We start from the raw sequence: 18,192 nt of genomic DNA, 5'->3' as shown, positions 1-18,192 counted from the left end.
CTCCGTGAAATATTCCATGAACAGGCGAATTTTCCGCAAATAATTGGTATACGTATATGGTCATGGAAAAATCTGCAAATCACGAGTCTGTGGATACAGGGGATTGACCGTGTATGAAACTTTATTTTTATCATAGAAGTGTCAAATTAACATATTTTGGGCTTAATCTTTTCAAAACCATTGTTTTTGATAGTACATCATTGCTCATATGTACTCTTGGCAATAAGAAGTAAATTTTGTCAAATCTATGCACTGTAGTTGTAAGCGCTTGGATTTATTTAACACATAACTTATGCAATATGAATATCATGACGATTGAAAAGAAAACAACTTTTTATTGGATTACTGTTCAGCTCTTATTTATTTGTGACTGATGATATCTTTTTATTGGGCATTCTAGTAAATGAGAACAAATGTGCTAAATAATGTCATCTATATAAAAACATGCTAGAATTCTCGTTACTGTAGCTGAAGTGTATCTTTTGGGAGCATATATTCTGTTTTAAATAGATAAAATTTACCTATTTCCAGATGAAACCTTTTATGGTATCCTGCCACAACCAGACATAAGGCAAAGTGGAAGAAAAGTTGAATCATATGAAAAGAAAAACCAGATTCAAGTCTCTTCCTGTATCACGACTAGTCTCTAAAAACAGATTCCCCTGCTTTTAATAAAGCTGCACCTCATCTGCTTAACTTCAAAGTACGTATGTATTTATACATAAATATATATACATAATTTTTTTTTTTAATGTGAAATCTTTACATGTTTAAAAGAGATGAGTCATCTAATACTAATCCACTGGTGTCCAAACTGTTTTGTCCAGTGAGTACATAGTTTAATTCTGACTTAATTATTAGAATGTGCTGTTTGTTCATATGCAGAACAACCTTTGGTCTTAACAATAGGATAATCTTCTAGCGCTAGCTGGAAAACCGGTAGAAACAATCAAAGATTGTAAAACAAGGAATCTTGGTATCTGGTAAACTCATGCGATACGGAGTGGATATGCAAGGTCATCTACCAAGATCATATCCCAGCAAAATATCAGTCTTTCTTCTACTGCCTTGGAGACTGCAGTTTTGCTTCGCTTTCCTTTTCCAAGCCGGTTTTTTAATTGTAGCCTGTGCTTTTTTATTTTTATTCAGGACTGAAGCTCCGTGAACATCATCCGTTTTTAGTCAAGCCTTTGTTTGCAGAGTTGACCTTCCTTTGGACAGATGCTTTTTGCTGTAGCTGCGACTTTTACTCTGCATTGGCATCGGCAATGAATGCATTCTTACTCTTAGTATGCTTGAAAGACTTATATGTGATACAGTTTGATAATTTCTTTTATGCAACTGTGTATTTACATTTTTCAATGTGTCACACATGAGATCAGATGATACTAGAGTAAGAAGTGCAATTGTAAATCTTTATCTAAGCTAGAAAACTTTTGTCTCATTAGAGAATAGTTTAGTGGTTCACTTTCCTCAATAGACGACGGTGTGCTTTGTTATGTTTTAACAGCGACATTTAAATGCAATGTGATCTCCGAAATTCATTAATTTTTTTTTTTTCATCTCACTACCCTCTACAATCAAAATTAATAGCGATAATTATGAAATACCAAATTTAGGATATGAAAGTTACCGATAATAATGTCCAAATTCTGAGAAAAATTTACTACTGTATTCACTTACTATTAGGCTAACTCGGGAACGTAGGCTAAATGTGTTAAATAAAGTACACTCTTTTACAGAAAATTATACATTACTATGTGAAATTATAAAATTATGAAGTTAAAGTGAAAGAGTTGTCAGAATTTAGCCAAGTAATTAGGCTATGGTCGGAAAACAAGTTCTTTATGGCAATAAATATATCGAACTGAAAATTTATGTCTAAAAGAAAATAAACACCTTAACGACGAATTCGTTTCGCGACGTGGTCGCTGGAACAGAACCCAGTTCTTTAAATGAAGAGTTATGTTTTATGTATGTGTGTATAACGTATGTAGATATAATGAGGTTCTGCATAAATGCTATAGGATAGGCTTTTCATACCTAAAAATCATACGGCCTTATGGCTTTGTGCCAAACATTGGGCATATAGGTGGATATATCAATCTATAACAAATAAATAATTCGTTTAAGATGATAGACCTACTTCCGAGGCCAATGGGAGTAATGTCTTATTCCTTTTGTAACTGTTGTAAAGTAACAGAAACGTTGTGTTAGATCATACAGTTAGCCCTTCTCAAGCAATCGTAGCTGTTTTTGACAGTGGTCGATCATTAGCTCCTTTACCCTTAACCCTGTATGTCTCGAATCAGGAGGTTAGAGATTCATAAACCTACTTTTTTTAAGTCTTCCCTCTAGAGGTCTAGCCCCTACAGTCCTTTTGCACCGAAGTTTTCATGTATTTAAAAATTTACTCTCGAGTTCTGCCTTAGTTGAGGTCTTACTCATATTCTCAGTGAAAATTTTACACATGTATCCTTAATTAAAAAGTTTTGAAACTCCCAGTTCAAGTAGGCTGTGTGGATCCTCAGAAGGCCGTGTGCAGATAGGAAGTATCTAGCAAAGTGTAAGTAGAACATTCGGTAGTGATGGTTCTCAGGGAAAGATGTTTTGTAATTTTTATTATATTTTACCATCCAATTCCTAATATCCTCCCCACACTCTTCACACAGAAAAGTTCAGTTTGGAAGGGTATAGGCAGCCCCCAGTTAATGACAGGCTTTCCGTTCCTGGGGGCCTGACGCTAACTGAAATTGTCATTAACCGAAATTGAAAAGTCTACGGGAGCCACAATCCACCTTACAGTGCCCTAGACTTGTTAACGATGCCTTAGTCGTGTCATGGCACATAGTTTGCCCTAATATGTAATAACTCACATGAAAATGTGGAATTTCATTTGCCTAATCATATACTAGGGTCTGCGAAGTAGTTCTAACAATTTTTAGTGTCAGATTCAAAGAACATGGTAAATCTTGGGGAGAGAGAGAAATCCATCTCTCTACTATCATATCTTCTAGTTAAATAAGTTAAAAAAGCAAAGAAAATGATAGAAGTATTGTTAGTAACATTATAAATTTTGCTTAACGCTACAGCCATAAACAACTGAACGATAACAGTTTGTTTTGCTACAACAACCGAACCGAATCTGATATCAAACACTGTTTTGCTTGCATTTCAGCCATTGTATGTTAGTAAAAACAAAAAATTTACATAGGTTATGTTACAGATGGCGTTACTTAATAGAACAGGACTTGAATGTTTTGCATTATACTTTTATTTGCTATGGAAGAAAATTATTTGGCAAGAAAATACGAGTACAGTAGTACTGCTATTTTAAGCTGCGATGTAACTGAACCTGAGAAAATTAAATGTTCACATTGCTAATGACTACAAATTATCTTGCATTAGCAACAGCAACAGGGATGCAACTCTACCGGAAATAATCATGGAGAAAAAAGTATTTTAATAAAAAATACTGGCCATGAAAGAACACCAATAAAAGATGAATACTTAAATCTCGTGTTATTATGAAATAGGATGAAATAACAAACGGCGGGGCGCGTGGCGTTGCCCTGTAAACCGGCGTCTCGGTGCTTGGGCCAGTGGATGGCTTGAGGTGGGGATCACTGCTGTGAACCTGCCTATGTTGAGTGGGTGTCCGCACTGAGCTCCGCATCAATATGGCCGCCCTTGGGGAGCCAGTGGCGTCCAGGTTGTCTAAGGAGGTGTGAAAATAATAAACGGAATCTGTTTTTTTTACACAAAAAAATGCTCCCAACACCATCCTTTAACAAAAAAAAAAAAAATAACAGTCGAGTTCGCAACAATTCTTATTGAAGTCATATTTCAACTTAAAAGCACTTTGTATAACGAAAAATAACCTTGTCCCATATAAATGGAGTTTCCAGAGATCTTTTTAAAAGCAAAAAGAAAATCACTGAATAGAGCTAAATAGGATGCAATAAACCTGCCTCTGCCTCAGCTGATTTTTCCAAACCACAACATTGATCGCTTTGTTTGTATTTTATAATACTCTTATGAGACTATACAGTATCATTGGGTACAGTGAATTAAAGCATAACTTTTTATGTTTCAGTCCTATACCCCAGAGTTTTTTATGGGGTGGGTCGTTTTTCCCAAAACTACCTTTTTTTCTATAAATGTCATTGCATATACGTATAGGTATGTACAAGATTAAATCTTGAAAATTTTATTTTAGTTATATTAATAAGAAAAATTGGTACGTGGTCTATACCCTTCAGCCCGATTAGATGTTATTCAAAGTACTGACTTTGGATAACAAAAATTTTTTACTTATAGGTAATGTTGAAAGTTTGCACTGTAATTCAAGACTATTTCTTCAGTTTTATTGATTTATTCATTTATGTTAACAGTAAATGCATGATTACTTTATTTGTTTTGTTATATACTTTGACTTAACAAAAAACAAAAATTAGTATTGCTTAGTGAGTACAGTTCAATGAAAAGATGGTAACAGTTTTGGGATTGTTTGACACACACACACACACACACACACACACACGAGTGTTATGACTAAGTACCGATAACCAGACAATGGCACCATCTATTAACAAAAAGAATAACTCAAGTTTTTTCCACAAGACATATTTAAGTCATATTTTCAACTTTTAAACACTACATATAACAAAAAAATGATCATGTCCCATATAAATAGAGTTTCCAGAGAGTAATTACACTAAAAAGTAAGCAAGAAAATTGCTCTGAATTGAGTTAAATACGGCAAACTAATCTTACCTCTGCTCTCAGCTGATTTTTCCAAACAGTAACATGATCGGTTTGCTGGTATTTTATAATACAATAGTTATATAAAACTACATACAGTATTATTGGATACAGCAAAGTAAGGGATAACTTTTAAAAGAGCCAAGGAAAAGATGCATATTCTTTATGTTTGTATTTTATGAGGTGGTCTCAGCACTTAGCCTAAGCCCCTGATAACCAAACAACACACTATAAACCCTATAGAGGGTAAAACCCAATTATGAATAAATTGAACAAGCGCTGTAAAACTGAAATACTGGTAAGCGATACCAACAGTAACCAAGGGCTGCATGTATTTGGATAGTTGTTATGCAACGAGGCCATCGAGTCATGGGCATGTCCTGTCTCAACAAGTTTATTCATATTACTTCTTTTTCACTAAGTCATTCATGGGTTCTGGCGGGTTTTCAGAATGGCAAAGGATAAGTTCTGTCAACCTGTAGGACAACGTACTTCCACTTCCCAGTACTCTTTCAGTCAAGTAAAGTTTTCTCCTTTTCTCTTGTGAGTTGAATTCTTAGCCGTATGGATTCATCTGCTTGGAATTAGAGTATTGTAGTTCTCCCATATTTGAATGACTGGTTGTTTATCACCAATGTGTTATGAAGAGAAATTTTGTTTTTATGTCTAGTCTTAAGCGTGGACATTTTGTCAAGGTTGACTACCATGCTTTTCTAACCCAGTCAGTTGTTCCATCTGAGGATTAGGAGCAACTATATATATTGTTGAGTTTTTTTTTTTTCCCAACAGGTAGAATGATAACAATTTTCTACCACCATTTGAGAACTTTATGGGTTATATAGACCTCAAGAACCTTTACACTGACCTCAGATGTCTTGCAGGCAGATTGAGGAACCATTCTGAGAAACATTTGATGTCAGTTTAGAATTGTCTTATGCAAGTCTTTGATTCTCACCTAAGATGACAAGGAGAGACACATCAAGAATTTTCTTCAGGTTAGCAAAGAAACTACCTTTTCATTTGGACAGAGTCCAGCAACGTTACTCTCCACTTCCACGTTTTGTCCTAAGAAGAAACTTTGGTAATGAAGACCAACTCGGCAGTAAGGACAAGGTATTGAGTCAGATAGTCTCCTGCCTCAGTTTTGCCAGGTGTGGAACCTGAGGGAGACCCAAACACCCCTCTGTTCATGACTGCCTGAAACACTACACTACCAGTTTACTGCCCTTCATGCCAGGATCCTCAGGCATGGGCAGTAGATGCCTTCCTTCTAGAATGGTTGAATTTAGACCTTTAGTTTTCCTCAGTTGGCTGTTTTTGAGGAAATACTCAGGTTGTGAACATTGCAGATCACTAGGATGATTTTGTTAGTGCATTCTTGCCCCCAGGGATTAATTCCCCTAACTTTCTTTCCCAGTGGTAGATGTTCCTCTTCTTTTGTCCAGAAGAAGATGTTCATCAAACCTCCACATACTTCGTCTCACCATATGGAGATTGCCTATTGCCCGTTACAGTGTTTCCCTCGTATTCGCGGGGATGGGTACCAGACACCCCCGCAAATAGCTCAAACCCATGAATAGTTGGAAATCCCCTCTAAACTGCTTTATATCTGCCTATTTTGAAAGTTCAGATACCAATGTATACTTGAAGTATCATCCTACATCAAGTATACCATTGAATTGGTATTATTAATATCATTTCAAAGTTATCTGAAACATTTTATCATTAGAAATATATAAAGAGAGAGAGAGAGAGAGAATAACTCCTTATGATATCGAAAGATTGAATGAACTTCTATAGGCAACACTTCTTCTCCTCCCATAAGTACATATATCTTTTCCAAAGAAAGAAAGAGAGGGCTGAACAAGTATATATTTGTCTGTCAGTTCTTTTGCTGAGAGAGAGAGATAAAAGAAGGAAGAAATAGAAACACCAAATGTATGCATTGTGTAATATCCTACATCAATTATATATGAAAATGTGTGCATTTTTATGTAGAATACAATTAAAAAATACTCATGATTGTAGCTTTTATCAGTTTTGAGATATTTTCATATAAATAAACTATAAGTGCCAAAATTTCAACCTTCGGTCAACTTTGACTCTACCGAAATGGTCGAAAAACCGCAATTGTAAGTCTAAAACTCTATATTTTAAGTAATTTTAATCATTTACCTTCATTTTGCAACTAATTGGAAGTCTCTAGCACAATATTTCGATTTATGGTGAATTTATGAAAAAACTTTTTCCGTACGTCCGCGCGGTGGTAACTCTCCGAAAAAAATCAAAATATACATGCGATTGTGGTAATGTTTGCACCATGTTTTAAAATGAGCCGTTACATAAAGTTTTATATATGGAAATGTGCGCAATTTCATGCCACAATACACTAAAAACAACCCATGGTTGTAGCTTTTATCAATTTTGAAATATTTTCATATAAAAAATGATAAGTGACAAATTTTCAACCTTCGGTCAACTTGACTACCGAAATGGTCGAAAAATGCAATTGTAAGCTAAAATGCTCAAATTCTAGTAATATTCAATCATTTATCTTCATTTTGGAACAAATTGGAAGTCTCTAGCGCAATATTTCGATTTATGGTGAATTTATGAAAAAAATAACATTCTCTTTACGTCCGCGCAGTAACTCTTTCCGAAAACCAAAAAAAATCATACGTGCGATTGTGGTAATGTTTGCACCATTTTAAATTAGACGTTACATAAAGTTTTATATATGAAAATGTGTGCATTTCATGTAGAATACAACAAAAATAATTGAAGGTTGTAGCTTTTCTCATTTTTTAGATATTTGCATATAAATCACGATAAATAGAAAAAAAACCACGTTCGGTCAACTTTGACTCTACCGAAATGGTAGAAAAACGCAATTGTAAGCTAAAACTCTTACAGTTTAGTAATATTCAGTCATTATCTTCATCTTGAAACAAATTCGAAGTCTCTAGCACAATATTTAGATTTATGGTGAATTTTAAAAAAAATCATTCCTTCCCTCGCTCTGGATTCTCCGCCACAAATCTCCAAAATGCGTACGTCCCATTCTCAGAATATTTGCTCCGTTTCATATTCGGCATTTCATAGAGTTTTATATATGAAAATGTGCGCAATTTCATGTAGAATAAAACGAAAAATATTTGAAGGTTTGTAGCTTTTATAATTTCCGAAATAATTGCATATAAAAAAAAATATATTAAAAAAAATCTTCATCGGTCAACTTTAAACTCGTCAGATATGGTCGAAAACTGCAATTGTAAGCTAATACTCTTACAGTATAGTAATATTCAATCATTTGTCTTCATTTTGAAAGAAATTGGAAGTCTCTAGGACAATATTTAGATTTATGGTGAATTTTTGAAAAAAATATTTGTTTACGTCCGCGCGTTACGAATTCATGCATTATTTTGTGATAATATTTTCTCTGTGTTGCTTTTATCATTTTACAATGTGGTTATAATACCAAAATGATTGCAATTTAGTGTACATTACAACGAAAAAAAAGTAACTTGTTACCTTTAACCGTTTTGCGCACAGCGCGATTTGAATACCAATTATATATGCAAATTTCGTTTTTGCGCTATCATATATTGCATTAGTTTATATATGATAATGATAATTTTTTTCATTTCTGATGGTTGCAATACTAAACTTCAGCCAATCACAAAAAAAAGGAGCCAAAAAATGAACTCTTAATCTTGAAAACTAAGCGCGCTGTGATTTTTTTGAAAAAATATTTTTTCCACTTCCGCGCTCACTCCGAAACACCTCTGGCACACGGGAGACAATTTTTTATTTTACCGCTTTGGCGTTTAAGGGTTAAGAACTTTGAAGACACCTTTCTTTTAGCTCTTCTCGCAGTGTAATAATAAGCCTCAGGTATTTCTTGTAAGGGGCTTTATTTTAGGGGCAACCCCTCTTTTCTTTCTTTGCTCAGAGAAAGATATAAAGGAGTAAGCCCTTCCCAGTCATGTTTACAGTGCCTAATATAACTGCTTACTATCTAATGAAGAAGTGGCTGTCATTATGTCGAGGTTAGACCTATTAAGAGGTTATTGTAGTAAGTATCACACACGATCTCTTACTTTGGCTTTGGTCTTGTGCCAACCTCTCATTCATTGCTTATAGGTTACACTTGGAATTGTAAGCCCTTCCCAAAATTGTGACAGTGACTAATTTAACTGCTTAGGTAGCAATGGAATAATGGCTGTCTTATGTCCAGTTTGAACTCTTGAGGGTTTACCTGGACAGTCATGAACCTGTATAAGAGTTAGGAATTTATCTGCGGTATTAGAGGCCAAACACTTCTATGTCCAAAAAACACTACTTTGTCCAAAATGGCTAAAGTCTATGCAAAGGCAGTTGATTCCTGGGCTTTTACCATTTTTGAAAATAATCCTCATGGCTTTCGTACTGTAAAGCATGCTTTATTTCCTAAAACCTCTCACTAAAGAAGGTGTTTTTGCAGCCCAGAGGAGATGTAACTGTTGTTGACTCATACTATTTGCATAGTATGAAGTCCTTAGTCCTATCGTTGTGGCAGGGACGCTTTCTCCCTTACCAAATATGATAGCAAATCTTGCTTTCTATGTTAATTGTTAAGAAATCCTTGCTATTTAATTTGGGAGTGTGAAGGTACACATTGGTGACTAGAGGAGCATACCTTCATATATGAAGTTGGTAGTTATTTTAGTTTTGGACTGTCAGTTATGGGCTTTCAACTCAGGCACAGGAGTCAAGAGTTCTCTATGAGTTAGTCCTTTTTTTCCCTGTAAGGATCATCTGACAAGTCTCACTAAAAGGGCCTTGCACACTGTTGTGATGCTAACGTTTGGCAACAGTAATACTTGCCAGTAATGATCGCATAACAGGCAGGAATGCTGTTAACCCTCTTACGCCGACTGGACGTATTTTACGTCGACATTTTTTGTCTCCCGTGTGCCGACTGGACGTATTTTACGTCGACTTACAAAAGTTTTTTTTTTAATTCGCGGAAAAATACTTATAGGCCTACCAGCCTAAAACTTTTGAATCACGCGCCTTGGGGGAGGGGGATGCTGGGAGTTCATGGATCAAGGTGTTGTTTTGTTTACAATCGTTACGCAGGCGCGCAAGCGCGAATTTCTTTCTTGCCGCACTTAAAAGTACCTGTGACACATCTCGGAAATTATTTCGTCACTTTGACATAATTTTTGTACCATTGTAAATTAGCCGTTTACATGAAGTGTTATATATGAAAATGTGTGTATTTTTATGTAAAATACAACAATAAAATACTCATGATTGTAGCTTTTATCAGTTTTGAGATATTGTTATATTAATAACGATAATTGCCAAAATTTCAACCTTTGGTCAACTTTGACTCTACGGAAATGGTTCGAAAAACGCAATTGTAAGCTAAAACTCTTATATTTTAGTAATATTCAATCATTTACCCTAATTTTGCAACTAATTGGAAGTCTCTAGCACAATATTTCGATTTATGGTGAATTTATGAAAAAACTTTTTCCTTACTTCCGCGCGGTAAACTCTTCTGAAAAAAATCATACATGCGATTGTGGTAATGTTTGCACCATTTTAAAATTAGCCGTTATATAAAGTTTTATATATGGAAATGTGCGCAATTTCATGCACAATACAATTAAAAACAACCCATGGTTGTAGCTTTTATCAGTTTTGAGATATTTTCATAAAAATAACGATAATTGCCAAAATTTTCAACTTCGGTCACTTTTGACTCTACTGAAATGGTCGAAAAACGCAATTGTAAGCTAAAACGCTTATATTCTAGTAATATTCAAGCATTTACCTTCATTTTGCAACAAATTGGAAGTCTCTAGCACAAATATTTCGATTTATGGTGAATTTATGAAAAAAATTAATTTTCTTTACGTCGCGCGGTAACTCTTCCGAAAAAATCATACGTGCGATTGTGGTAATGTTTGCACCATTTTAAATTAGCCGTTACATAAAGTTTTATTTATGAAAATGTGCGCAATTTCATGTAGAATACAAAAAAAATAATTAAAGGTTGTAGCTTTTCTCATTTTTTAAATATTTGCATATAAATCACGATAAATAGAAAAAAAAACCACGTTCGGTCAACTTTGACTCTACCGAAATGGTCGAAAAAACGCAATTGTAAACTAAAACTCTTACAGTCTAGTTAATATTCAGTCATTTATCTTCATCTTGAAACAAATTCGAAGTCTCTAGCAAAATATTTAGATTTAGGTGAATTTAAAAAAAAATCTTTTCCTTCCCTCCGCGCGCGGATTCTCCGCCACAAATCTCCAAAATGCGTACGTCCCATTCTCAGAATATTTGCTCCGTTTCATATTAGGCATTTCATAGAGGTTTATATATGAAAATGTGCGCAATTTTATGTAGAATAAAACTAAAAATATTTGAAGGTTGTAGCTTTTCTTATTTTTTGAAATAATTGCATATATATATATATATAAAAAAATTTGACATTCGGTCTACTTTAACTCGTCAGATATGGTCAAAAACTGCAATTGTAAGCTAATACTCTTACAGTATAGTAATATTCAATCATTTGTCCTTCATTTTGAAAGAATTGGAAGTCTATAGGACAATATTAGATTTATGGTGAATTTTTGAAAAAAATATTTGTTTACGTCCGCGCGTTACGAATTCATGCATTATTTTGTGATAATATTTTCTCTGTGTTGCTTTTATCGTTTTACAATGTGTATGCCAAAATGATCGCAATTTAGTGTACATTACAACGAAAAAAAAGTAACTTGTTACCTTTAAACCGTTTACGCACAGCACGATTTGAATACAATTATATATGAAAATTCGTTTTTTTGCGCTATCATATATCGCATTATTGATGAGAGAAAAGAAAGTAGATGTTGTGTTTGTGGCAAGAAACGCGGTGGAAAGGAAATAAAGCTAAAGAGTTGGGAGATGGATATAAGCTATATTATGGTGGAGCAAATAAACAAGGTAGAAATGGAGTTGGCATAGTACTGACTAGTGAACTAAAGAACTTGGTAATAGAAGTGCATAGAAAGAATGACCGTATCATCAGATTGAAGATATGTTATGGAGGAGAGATCCTGAATATTATAAGCGCATATGCACCACAAGTTGTTGTTCACAGAAGAAGAGAAGGGAAATTTCTGGAGAGACATGGATGGAATAATGCAAGAACTGGAAGAGCATGAGAGGGTAGTGGGGCCAGATTTGATGGCCTGTCGGAAGTGAAAATGAGGCGATTGGGCAGGTGCATGGGGGCCATGGAATTGGGGAGAGAAACCCAGAAGGAGAGTGTAGTGGACTTTGCTGTGTCATTCGACATGGCAATAGTAAACACATTCTTGAGAAGAAAAGGGAACACCTAATAACATATAGGAGTGGGGGAAGATTCTCCCAGATAGACTATTTCTTGTATAAAAGGATAAATCTGGTGGAGGTCAAGAACTGCAAAGTTATTCCAGGCGACCATGTAGCCCCCCAACACAGGCTGCTATGTATGGACTTGAAGTGAAAAGGGAAAGAAAAACCAAAGCTAAAGGGATAAGGAAAATTAAATGGTACGAATTACAGAAGGAAGGGGATAAGAAGAGAGAGTTTAAGAGGAGGGTTTTGGAGGATATTGATATAGGGATTGAAGATGTTCAAGAATGGTGGGCACGAAATGCAGCAGTAATAAGAAGGCATGGAAAGGAGCTGTTTAGGAGAGACATCTGGTATCATATGGGAAGAAAAGGAGAGTTGGTGGTGGGATGAAGACATTGAGAAAGTAGTAAAAGATAAGAAGGAGGCAAAGAAAAGATGGGAAGAGTCACAGTCAGTGGAAGACAGAAATAGGTACAGAGAGAAAAACAAGGTGGTGAAAAAGGTGGTAGCCCAAGCTAAAGCAAAGTCGTATGACGATGTGTATAATGAGCTGGGGACAAAGGAAGGATTAAAGAAGATGATCAAGCTATCAAAGGCTAGAAATAAGAGCACCAAAGATATAACACATATCAAACAAATAAAGGATCAAGAGGGTGTAGTGCTTAGAAAGGAGGAAGACATTGTGAAGAGATGGAAAGAATATTTCGAACAGTTGTTAAATGAAGAAAATAATAGACTAATAAGAGAGGATGGGCAAGTGAACATTGGCATGGTAATGAGGTTTTCTAGGCAAGAGGTACTAAATGCACTGAAGAAGATGAAGAATGGGAAGGTAACCAGGACCAGACATGATCCCGGTGGAGGCATGGAAAGCATTAGATGAAGGAGTGGATATACTGTACGATCTTATGATAAAGATCCTTGAACAGGAAAAGATACCAAATGAGTGGCGTGGGAGTATATTGATCCCAATTTTTAAAGGGAAAGGCGATGTCCAAGAGTGTGGTAATTATAGGGGCATTAAATTGATGTCCCACACTTTGAAGATACTGGAAAGGATGATAGATGCTAGACTGAGAAGAAGAAGTACAAATAGGTAAAGAGCAGAATGGGATTTATGAAGGGAAGGGGAACAACAGATGGTATATTTTGTGTGAGGCAAATAATGGAGAAATTCGGGGAAAGACAAAGGGACCTACATATGGTATTCATTGACCTTGAAAAGGCTTATGACCGAGTCCCGAGACAAGAGGTATGGAGGAGCCTGAGGGAGAAGATGGTGCCAGAGAAGTATCTGCGATTGATACAAGAGATGTACCGGAATGTATTTACCAGAATGAGGAGCAGTGTTGGGGAGACAGAAGGTTTTGAGGTGAGAGTAGGATTACACCAGGGGTCGGCTCTGAGCCCATTTATCTTTACATAGTGATGGATGTTATAAATAGAGGAAGTAAGGGAGACAGTACCATGGAACATATTGTATGCGGATGATATTGTTCTGTGTGCAGAGAGCAGGGAAGATCTGGAAGTGAAATTGGAAAGATGGAGACAAGTACTGGAGGACAGAGGAATGAGAATAAGTAAGATCCAAGACAGAATATATGTGTACCACCACTGAGGGGGATGATAGAGAAAGTATTCAGCTTGGTGGAGAGAAATAAGGAGAGTTTGATAAGTTTAAGTATTTGGGATCTTTTGTTAACGCTGGAGGAAGTATGGAAGAAGAAGTAAAACATCGGGTACAGGCAGGCTGGAACAACTGGAGAGCGGCCTCGGGAGTTCTTTGTGACAAAAGAGTGCCGCTTAGGTTAAAAGGAATTTCACAAGACGGTGGTAAGAACAGCAATGCTGTATGTACGGAAACAGCAAGCATGAGAAAAGCAGAGCAGAAGAAGATGGATGCGGCAGAAATGAGAATGCTTAGGTGGATGTCTGGGGTAACAAGAGTGGATAGGATCAGAAATGACTACATAAGGGGGTCAACTAAGGTGGTGGAAGTATCAAAGAAAGTGCAGGAGGGGAGGCTGAGATGGTATGGACACCTGTTGAGGAGAGACTAGGACCATGCTGGGAGACACACTATGGGGGTGGAGGTGCAAGGGAAAGAAGAAAAAGAGGGAGACCAAAAAAGAGATGGAAGGACTGTGTGAGAGGAGACTTACATGAGAAGGGAATTGATGAGGCAGAAGCACAAGATAGAAATAGATGGAAAACGGCTCATCCGAAACGGCGACCCCATATAAAAATGGGAACAAGCTGGGAAGAAGAAGAAGAAGATATATCGCATTATTTATATATGATAATGATAATTTTTTTTCATTTCTGATGGTTGCATACTAAACTTCAGCCAATGACAAAAAAAGGAGCCAAAAATGAACTCTAATCTTGAAAACTAAGCGCGCTGTGATTTTTTGAACAACAAAAATATTTTTTCCGCTTCCGCGCTCACTCTGAAACACCTCCGGCACACGGGAGACAATTTTTTTTTTACTGCTTCGGCTAAGAGGGTTAAGTTTCTTACCCCCTCATTAAAAATGGTTTATTTTGCTTGGATGAACATTATTTGTCAGGCTGCACTAACCCACCATTCTCATTCAATGTGATAGTCAGCTAACTTTAACAGCAGGTAAGATTCATTCTAAGTGATGGTAATTTTCATGATAAATTAATTATTGGGATACTTAGCTACAGTCAAAGTGGAAACCACCCAGCCTTCCCATATCTTAATGGGCGATCCTGAAGCATTCTGACAAGAATGTAAACATTCCAACGCCAGTCTAGTGGGAAATAGGTGATTACAGACATTACTAGCATGTTAGCCAAGCGTTTTGTTTTATTTTGAATGTTGACCACACCTAATGTCATGAAAATATAAGCAAACTTACAGAAGGCAAGTAAATAAGTGATTAATTTTAAATTAATCATGAATATTTTAATTTGCTACAAGAATTTATGTATTTTAGGATCTTGTAGAAAGGCTACATTTCTTATGCATTGAATTTTTTTCTACATTTCATTATTATATACATTTTTTCAGCAGCCTGTCCAATATGTAGTGTTGGAGGTCTATTCTCTTGCTTTATAATTACCATTATAATGTGTTTCTCATTCTTGATGTCCCTATAAAAGTTCCCTTTCCTTTCTAAAGAGATGCCTGTCCTCCATGATGTAGGGCCATCTAACCTATAAAGGGAAAGGTAATTGATCTCCAACTATAGTTTAAGTAGAAAGTACAACCCAATATACCTTACCCTCAAGGTTCGATCACTCCATTAGTACTGAAGGAAGATAAACTTTTCACCTACCATGTAAATAAATGCTCCACTGGATCCATATGGCTATCACAAAAGTTTGGACTCTTCAACAGCTCAACGTCTTACCTGAATTGGAATTCAGATGCATTATGATTGAGCTTGGTATTGACCATTAACATTTATAACTAATAAATTTTTTATTCAGACCCTTCAATTATATAATTTTGTACCTTCCATCAGATCTGATTCATAGGGTAGAGTGAGATGGACAGGTATTACCAAGTAGTTCACTTGTTCTCAAGTGCAAATGGGCACATGAATCTCCTACCTTTGTTATAAAGATGTGGTGTTTCTAGGGTCATCACAAATATGTGGGTTCAGTATAAATGATGGATTTGTTTACAGAAATGTTTCATGCTGAAAATACTTTGTCATCTTAGGTGATTTCTTTATGTTTTGGTTTATGAATAATTTTTTATTTCTTTTGCTCTACAGAAAACTCTGATAGAACAGTGTACACAACTTGCAGAAGCAGAACAGTGGACTAGTCTAGTAGATTATTGTTTGCTTGCATGGTCATATGTACGTGCAACTCCTGTCTGGGACTCAAACCATCACAATAACACCAGAAAACTGTGTTTTAAGACTTTAGCACAGTATTGCCTTCAGGGATTGAAAGAAGTTCAGTGGACACGAGATCAGCTTGAAAACCTCCTAAGAAAGTAAGTAATTCTTGTTCTGTTTTAAGGTTAGATTGAAATCTGGGTCACCTTCATTTGTTACATAGTATGCTAGGTCTTTTTCATCATATATTTACATTGATATGTACTTTATAATTTTCAGGCTTGAACAGTGCCAAGCAGATCATGATGTTGGGAACTGCATTGAGCATGTGAGAACTGTGATGAGCAATCAGGAGTAATATAATTTTGGTGTGCATTTTACACACAGGTTTAATGGTAATTTTTTTTTTTCTCTGAGTTTATTTTAACTTTGTTGCATTATTCTTTGGTAGTATGCAAAAAAGTGTTTTCGTATGTGGGCTCAAAGGAGTTTGCAGTTTTAAAGAATTCTGAATGAAGTTTGTGTAATTTTGGTATTTATTCAAGTTTTTACAGTACTCTATTAATTCTTGTTTTATCATATTAATGATTTGAAAAATTGTTACCTTACTTATGGAGTATTAAGAGGTTATATATGAATGTTCCTAGGTTTGGTTATTTAGTGTCTTGAAGTAGTTTAGTTGTTGCCATCAGGAAAATACTAGGTTGCTTATGAATTTTTTTATGTTGCTCTAGTTAAAATATGATTAATGAAGCCTTAGCCCCATACCTTTGTGTAGACTAGTGTGTGCACATTTTCACAACCTGTATGTGTATATTATTGAAAGTGTATGTTAATAGTATGATTTACATTTTGTTTACTACGATTTTATAACCTCTTAATGGAACATTTGTACATAGACTCTTAATGTCTAAGCTTATCATATAATAATTTTGCTGACATTTATTGTATAAAAATGTGTAGGAAATTCCTAAGGTGTATTTAATCTTGGTCTTTCCTCTGTGTAAGGGATCATAAATTTTGCATAGTAGGAAGTTGGTGTTATTGAGATGATGAATAAAGGAATATTTTCTACATGGAATTTTGGTATACTATAAAGTAAAGGACACCAGGATTTCAAACTTAGGCATATAGGCATATGCTATTTATAATCTGTCATGTGTTGTCCATTTTTGGGATAGCCAATATATATGTGTATATAGTAGTATAATACTGTGGGCCCCCTGTATTTGTGTTCTCCGGATTTGTGGAATCGCACATTCACAGATATCTTTATGGACCATATCTACCCATTATTTGCGGTATTTTTCTCCCCCTTTTTTTTTTTTATGAGATATCCACAAATTCCTGTTTTTTTAATCAATTTCATCATTAAATGCACTTTTTCAGATAAAACTATTAAAAAACGTATAAAAATTTTTAGTGGGTTTTTCTTGAGTTTTAATTAACAAAATAGGCCATTTTAAGCATTTATATAAGGGTTCCAACTATTCGCGGGTGGGGGGGTTGGTTCTGGTATGCATCCCCGAGAATACGGGGAATAACTGTACTATATGTATAAGTACGGTAATAATATATATATATATATATGTATGCATGTATGTATATTTTTTTTTATATATATATATATATATATATATATATATATACAGTAGACCCTTGACTCACGAACACAATCCGTTCCTAGACCTTGGTCGTGTTCGAAATTGTTCGTGACTCGGAGCTAATTTCCCCATAAGGTTTAATGGGAATAATATTAATTGGTTCTCGACCCCTACGAACCAATATATATTATGTATATTTGCCTTATTTTACACAGATAATGTAAAAGTCAGTGTAAAAAACCTTAATATATCTAATAATATAATTTAAAATGGTAAACTAACACTATAAAAACGTTTGTAAAGTGAACACTTACTATGACTGGCGAGACTTCTGGCTTGACGGACAAGAGAAGAGGAGGGTGGTGGGTGGGGAGGAGGTTATTGTGCGGAAGGAGACCCTCCCCCATCCAGGTCGGGGAGATCTCGTTCCGGAGATTCAACTCTTCTAGGTTTTTTTGGTGAACGTTTAATCACAAACTTATCCAATGTCTGTTGCCTTTTCCTTCCTTGCATACTTTTCTGAAATGGCTCATTACAGAGTGAATTCCAGTCTCTTCTTGAAGTTATCAAACCACCCTTTACTAGCCTTAAAATCATCTGGCGTGGCACTAGTAGAAGGA

The 18,192-nt window shown here is 35.5% G+C and overlaps 1 long non-coding RNA gene across 1 annotated transcript; it reads left to right on the top strand.

Moving 5' to 3' along the window:
* Nucleotides 1-614: 614 nt before the first annotated feature.
* Nucleotides 615-17,273, top strand: LOC135204921 (uncharacterized). The gene is made up of 3 exons (XR_010312373.1): nt 615-703; nt 15,900-16,126; nt 16,248-17,273. It is a non-coding gene; the product is annotated as an uncharacterized LOC135204921 (long non-coding RNA).
* Nucleotides 17,274-18,192: the final 919 nt, after the last annotated feature.

The sequence above is a fragment of the Macrobrachium nipponense genome, chromosome 48, assembly GCF_015104395.2.
Source record: "Macrobrachium nipponense isolate FS-2020 chromosome 48, ASM1510439v2, whole genome shotgun sequence".
Lineage (NCBI taxonomy): Eukaryota > Metazoa > Arthropoda > Malacostraca > Decapoda > Palaemonidae > Macrobrachium > Macrobrachium nipponense.
Note: the sequence above shows the minus strand (reverse complement) of the source record. Positions and strands in the feature narration are given on the sequence as shown.